Raw genomic sequence first — 7,426 nt, forward strand, 5'->3', positions numbered from 1 at the left:
TAGCGACGCATAAAACCATATATTCTTGTTGTACATTTTCCATCAAATCTTTTTCATTGGTGGGTTGTATCAAATTTTTAGAAGAATTCTCTGCGATATCTAAAAATATAATAACAATTTTTTAGTCTCTTTAAAATTCATTTTATTAAAGTAAAATGTATAATAGGGACGTATCAANCTTTAAAAGTCATTTTATTAAAGTAAAATGTATAATAGGGACGTATCAAAAACTGACATTCTTGCAGCATCTTTTCAAGCATATCTATATGATTGTTAAATTCTACTGTATTCATAGAATTATTTTGTTCATTATCTAAAAATATTATAACAATTGTTTTGTCTATTTAAAATTAATTTTATTAGAATAAACTGTATAATAGTGACGCATTAAAACCTTACATTCGTGTTCTACATTTTCCATCAAATCTTCATCATTGGTGGGTTGTATCAAATATTTAGAAGAATTTACAGCGATAATAATATATACAAAATAATATCAAATATGTTTGATTTTATTTAGCTACTTAAAATAAATTTCATTAAAGTAATGTAGTTATGATTTAAAATTTTTAATACTAACATTATATTCGAATAGATCTAACTATACTATATAGAAACACTGTTAGGACTCTTAATATACCTTAAAAATTTTTAAATCTATTTTAAACTCATTTAAACTAAAATTTAGTATATAATATATAATAATAAAAAAATGAATTTGTTTGTTAGTTTCATTAAAAGTTAATTATACTAAAAATAAATATTAAGTAATAGATAATACAATTTTTACATTCTTGCAGCATCTCTTCAAAATCATCTATATAATTGTTATTTCTTATTAAATTTATAGCAGGACTTTGTGCAATATCTAAAAATATTATAACAATTCTTTAGTCTATTTAAAATTAATTTTATTAATGTAAACTTTATAATAGTGACTTATCAAAACCTTACATTCTTGTTCTACATTTTCCATCTAATCTTTTTCATTGGTGGGTTGTATCAAATTTTTATAAGTATTCTCTGCTACATCTAAATAAATAATAACAATTATTTAATCCATTAAAAATTAATTTTATTAAAGTAAAGTGTAAAATAGTAACTTATCAAAATCTTACATTCTTGTTGTATATTTTCTAACAAATCTTCTTCATTGGTGTGTTGTATCAAACTTTTAGAAGAATTTTCTGCGATATCTAAATATGTTCACAAAATAATAATATATATATATATATGTTTGATCTTATTTAGCTACTTAAAATAAATTTCAAGTAATTAGTTATGGTTCAAAATTATTAAAATTGTTTAATCCACATAATTTACCCATATTCTATTTAATGACATTTTATCATTATAAAGTAAACTGTATAATAGTGACGCATTAAAACCTTACATTCCTGTTCTACATTTTCCATCAAATATTCATCCTTGTTGTGTTGTATCAAATTTTTAGAAGGACTTTGTGCAATATCTAAAAATATTATAACAATTGCTTAGTCTATTTAAAATTAATTTTATTAAAAAAAAGTGTATTATTGTGACGTGTCAAAACCTTACATTCTTGTTGTACATTTTCTAACAAATCTTCTTCATTGGTGTGTTGTATTAAATTTTTAGAAGAATTTTCTGCGATATTTATATATGTTAACAATTAAACACTTTCAAAAAAAATTTATATTGCTTAAAAAGTTATACCTTGCTTGTCATTCGTTTGAGATAGGGCAGGTAAAAATGTTTCACATGTGTTCGAATCAAAGTGAAATCCAAGTGTAACATACTTATTCCAGATTATCTTTTGGAATAAATTGCTCATTTTATCACTTAGAAAAATGATAAGTTCTTCATCTTTTCTTTGACAGTTTAATGTTTTAAATTCGTTTATCCAAAAATTCCACAAAGAACTCAAATCTATTTTTGTTATTTTACAAAATAATAAATCTTTTTTAAGTTCAAAATCGTTATTTTGTAAAATATTCGTGATAGTTAATAACGCATTTTTAAATGACTCCTTATTGTTTTCCAAAAGATTCAATTTCTTTAACGATTCATTTTTCTGTAAATTTGTAGGACTTTACTTAAAGGAAATAGAGTTTTTTTTAGGGAGTTCAAAGAGCTCTTGTGATATTTTTCTATAGCATATAATGCTCCTTTCATATATTTTGTTATTGTAACAAATTCAATCATTTTTTCTAAAATTTTGACTGTACAGTTTTGTGCACTAATGTTACCAGAATTAAGTAGCATAAAACAATATTCTTGAAAATTGTAAAATATATGGAATATTGTATGTAAATCATTAGCATAAGAATATCCAAGGAATATTGTAGCATTACGTATAATATTGTCACAGTTATTTAATGTTACAGGTTTATTAATCACATCATTCAATTTATACACATTGCGCCTGTAAATAATATACTCGACATCATTTATATTTTTCCATCCGGGTTGATGTAATAACTTCTCTATTATATCGACGTGTGCTTTTTTATTAGGAGCTCCTTCAATATTAAAAAAAGCGATAAATATAGAAAAGTACACTTGAATATTTAGTATTATTGAGATTTTCATTTTCAAAAAGTTTATTACTAAAAAAATTATTGTCATACAATTTTTATTTCAATATTAATCAATTCTTTTTTTCATACCAAAATAAAGAAACTAGCAATAATTTCAAATGCGTACACTTGTGTAGATAACAAAATTAATTTATTTGCGTTTAGTAGTAGGAGTAGGGTTATTATGTTTTAATACTATGTGCTATAAATTAAAAAAAATTTTCTATCTACCCTCAAAATAATTTATACATCCATACTTTTATCTAATAATAGATTATTACCTGCATAAGATTAGAAATAAATTGTAACAAAGTTCATTATTTGAATAATAATACAATATAATAAATCTAATTCTAGACGAAAAAATTAATTTTATTTTAGAAATACTTTTTAGCAGTTGTTATTAAGGCTATTCTAACTTGAATCAATATTTCATTAATAGTCTTAAGACATAATGATGAACTATTAGATTAAAAATGATTTATAGCTAAATTAAACAAGAAAGTTTAAAAACGGAATGCATTCTAGTATCTGATATTTTCCTGATTTTTTTTTTCACGGTCAACTAATTGTTGGCTACCCTGGAAATATTGTGAGGTATTATTTCAGGTTGGCCAACGTCGCAATATATCTTATACTACCATGTTGTGAATAAACCCGAAATGAATTATGATCTAATTCCCAATATGGTGTGGACACCTCGTTATCCGTCTCCCAGTATAGGAACTGTTTCGGAGGGTTGGAAAAATAACTCACAAACATACAAAAAAAAAAACACTAAGCCCAAGGCTCCAGACTAAACTTGTACTGCGGGCGCCAACCATTGAGTGAACAGTAAGCCCGTATCTAATGAGTGGACGTCTATTCTTAGAACGACACGCCAGCTCACTCACTCGTCACAAAATGTCGCACAGGGCACGTTGCACAGGGGTCGGTTGCTGTGAACGCATTTATATATATGATGTACCGATGGTCGATGAGGTTTTATCTGTACGGGAGAACCAAACAACTGGTCACATACGGGTGCAGCGACGGGGAAACCAGTGTAACGTCCACCACAGTTGTTGGCCAAGATCAGCATGAGGTATGGTATCAAGTCCAACAGGTCTTCACCACGCTGATTGGTGCCAACCGTTCCCCACACCAGGAATTGGGCGTTGATATTTCTTACTACGAGTTCCCTGTAGCCGTTACGCGCTGCCCGGACCTCTTCGGCTTGTGACAGGAGGAATCAGACTCGAGGAGTCCGGCTATCGGTAAGCTGGGCGGCGCGTAACAGCTCAAGACGTCGATGTCATCAATCCTCGCTACCACGTAACCATCACTCGACTCGATGTCTGCGACTGTGAGGCCATGGTCCTTAACCTGAACAGACAAGGCTTTTACGCAACGGTGCGGGGAATACACCACCATCACGACCGCCAACTCCTTGGCAAGGTCTAACCCCGCCGACAGCACTCTTCGCACTCATTGGTGTCCCGTCGGGTTGAAAAAATCAACCGTTAAAAGGGCCACCAGGTTTGGTTTCTTAGTCAGTACCGGCGCAGGTGTCATCGGCATAGGAACGGCCACACTGGTTGGGGTGTACTCAAAGATGATAACGGAGATGTTGAGTGTTGGGTAGATCTGCACAAGTTTGAGATGAAGGGAATTTTCCTACCCAAACTCATCTACCACCGCATCGCCCATTACCACAGGTACCTTACTCGAGGATACCGTCCTAGGTGAACCACCCCTAGACATGCTCAGTAGCCTCTCCACAACGGAGAACTTTGCTAGCGCATCTGGAGAGGTGGCCGACTTAAGATCAAATCCAAAATTCACTTTAAAGTAAATATGATATCTGACAGTATTTATGATCACAATCATAAGAAACGCTTCGTTGTAAATCTCTACATAATGTTTAATATTAAGAAATTAGTAGACTGTTCCAAAAGCTTAATTGACTCCTTTTTAATAGAATTAAGAAAAAATACAAAAAAAGTCATTTTGATGATTGGGGTTCGAACTTCGTTCCCCAACACAATAGACTGCATCTAATACCGATGCAGCAACCATTTATATCAAATGAAAGAGCAATACATAAGGTTTCTATATAAAAAAACAATTATTTTGATTTGTTTATTTTTGACAATGTTATAGCAATTAAACTGGATGGACGACGCCGCCGGTCATCCAAAACCCAAAAATTGCAGCTGAACCGTAACCGCACCCACACGATTGGACACCTCGTTTATAATATACGTTTCAGAATATTGTTCGGACGACGCTATTGGTCGTCCAAACACTGCTCGCGTGTGCATACGTACCCGGATATACTGAGGAAAAAAACTTTAAAGTTCACACACGAAAAATGTATTATAACTCTTTTACTATTTAATAGTTTGCATTTTTAATTAAAATTATGAATATACAATTAATTTTCTTCTTTTAATTAATTTTAGTAGGTAGTGCGATCGTCCCGTCGTCCAAGCCACGAGCCGCCATTGCTATTACACACGAATTATTATTAATTTTAATTGTTCATTTATTTAATAATCATAATTATCATTTGATACATTTGATACTCACTCCACCGATTATCAAAGGCAAACCCTCCCTGTTTAGGGTTTATGCATTTTGGTCAGAAGATCCTTTCCTTTATTCTCATTCAGTTCAATTATAGATAAAGTTATAGGTGCCACAGTAAGTGGCATAAAATTTGTAGCCCCCCGCCAAATCATTATTATTATTACACCATCGTACAAATCTATTTAAATATTGTTGTAGAATAACACATCTTAAATGAATTTATTGCTAAGTTTATTCTAAGATCATCTGCAAATAAAGAGAACTGGGAGTATAAAAGTGTCTAATATATGTCATTTGTAAATATTATAAACAATAAAGGCGAAATATTACTGCTTTGCAGAACACCAGAAGTAACCTTAATAATATCTGATACAGTTCCCCAGTGGTTAAAGTAAGAAGGTAGGAGTTCCTCTTGTTTTTTGGAGTTCAATCTAGCGTTCTTTTTAAGTTAAATCATAAAATTCCGATGGGACGCTTTAATTTTGAGCACTCAAGAGTAGAAAGCATTAATATAAAAAAATTATTCAACAATTTTAATTGTCCGTTAGAATTAAATATTTAAAACTTTTAGTTAATTTTAAAGTTTTTATCGCTTAACATGAGAAAGTTATAAGGATATTGTCACCCAGTAAAAATTTACTATTGTTTCTTTATATTCACATTATTTTTCAACATTTTCTTAGAATTTGTTAATTTTTTTTTATAGTTTTAATTTAATTCTAAAATATGTTATTTAAAATAAACATCGATTTTAAATTTTTTTGCAGTTTAAATAATCATATTTAGTGAAATAAAAATAGTATGGGATCTATCGTATAGTTTAGAAACATTAATACAAAAATAGTTATTTAAAGTTATTTCTTTATATTGGGGGCTTGATATTTGGTTTATAAAGGTCCCTTGTTTTGGTTATATTTAAATATAATATTAAAGTGCTCATCAATAATAATTTTGTTTATAATTTTCTCATTATAGCACCTTACCAATTGTTCCAGTGTTTTTCTTTTATATTTCTTTAATATACTTCTAAGAATCTTTATAAGATTGTCGAACGGAAAGCAACTACATGAATCAAGAGTATTTTATAACCAAAATTGTATAAGTTTACACATAGCTCCTAAATCACCATATGAATGTAGTCTATAGGTATAGAATTAACAAAATAAAATTGAAAATTCAAATTAGGTTTGGTAATTTTCCTTTACAATGTTCTTCACTAAGTTTATTGTATAACAAACAAGATCTATCTTTCGACTTTCAATCGCATGATAAGGATAGCAAATATAGTTGTTTATGTATTCTTCTTTTTTAAAACACCTAGAAAAAGAAAAATAACCATAGTGACCTTTAGTTTAAGTGATAAAGGAGCGGGTAGACAACCAGCAAAGATCCTAAAAAATTTAACTGATTTTATAAAATTATTTATTATTTTACCAATTTATGTTAGACCTTAACGCCATTAATCCAAGAACTCGTTACATTCTTTTGGTTTTTCATAACCACAGTACATTTTAATAATGAAAATATATCACTAAAAAGCCTTATGTATGCAAGAATGTAATTCTTGAATGTAAGAATTGACTTGAACTACTTTTATCTAATGGTGACTCTTCAACTCTCACCATAATTGATTTTCTAAATTATACCATTTTGAACATCTGATTATTCCATTTGAAAGCCCAAAATGATAATACTTGACTGGAAATATGATCTGTATATTCATTCTTAGAGATAAATTAGTATGTAAAAAAGTGCGATAGTCAAGAGGACTTTAATAAGAACTTTTATTTATAGTTGTAATTTCATGACCTTGTTTATTATCATTTTTTTTTTATTCATTAATAATTAAGGTATGATTTTATTAGAATTCCTAATATTAGATTCATCTAAAATTTCAGTAGATATATGTAATTTTAAGGATCCAATATAATTAACTGATTCACTATTTTTTAACAGATTTTTGGGTTTTCATATTTTATAGACATGACAATTGAGTATAATTCTGGTAATAAACTATTAAAGGGATCAAAAATTAAGAACCTTGTTACAATTTATTAACATTCTGTTGATGAAAGTTTTTATAGTTATCACTATAATTTTAGTATGCTGTGTATTACAAATTATCTAAACAAGAGTTGTAACTTTGTACATGCAAATTAATTTATTCTTATAAGTTAGAACAGTCAATAAAGCGAATAGAACCATTTAACAAATATGTTATTAAATTCCTAGCTATTACGTATAATTAAGTATTTGAAGAGCTAAATTTATGACATTTTTAGTAATTGTTTAGTGAT

At 29.0% G+C, this 7,426-nt stretch overlaps 1 long non-coding RNA gene across 1 annotated transcript; it reads right to left on the reverse strand.

The window, feature by feature from the left end:
• Nucleotides 1-1,004: 1,004 nt before the first annotated feature.
• LOC126895599 (uncharacterized) lies at nt 1,005-1,471 on the reverse strand. The gene is made up of 3 exons (XR_007701676.1): nt 1,394-1,471; nt 1,119-1,196; nt 1,005-1,032 (listed from the first exon to the last, which is right to left on the reverse strand). It is a non-coding gene; the product is annotated as an uncharacterized LOC126895599 (long non-coding RNA).
• Between the last annotated feature and the right edge of the window lie 5,955 nt (nt 1,472-7,426).

The sequence above is a fragment of the Daktulosphaira vitifoliae genome, unplaced genomic scaffold (genome assembly GCF_025091365.1).
Source record: "Daktulosphaira vitifoliae isolate Bord-2020 unplaced genomic scaffold, ASM2509136v1 Scaffold_1, whole genome shotgun sequence".
NCBI lineage: Eukaryota > Metazoa > Arthropoda > Insecta > Hemiptera > Phylloxeridae > Daktulosphaira > Daktulosphaira vitifoliae.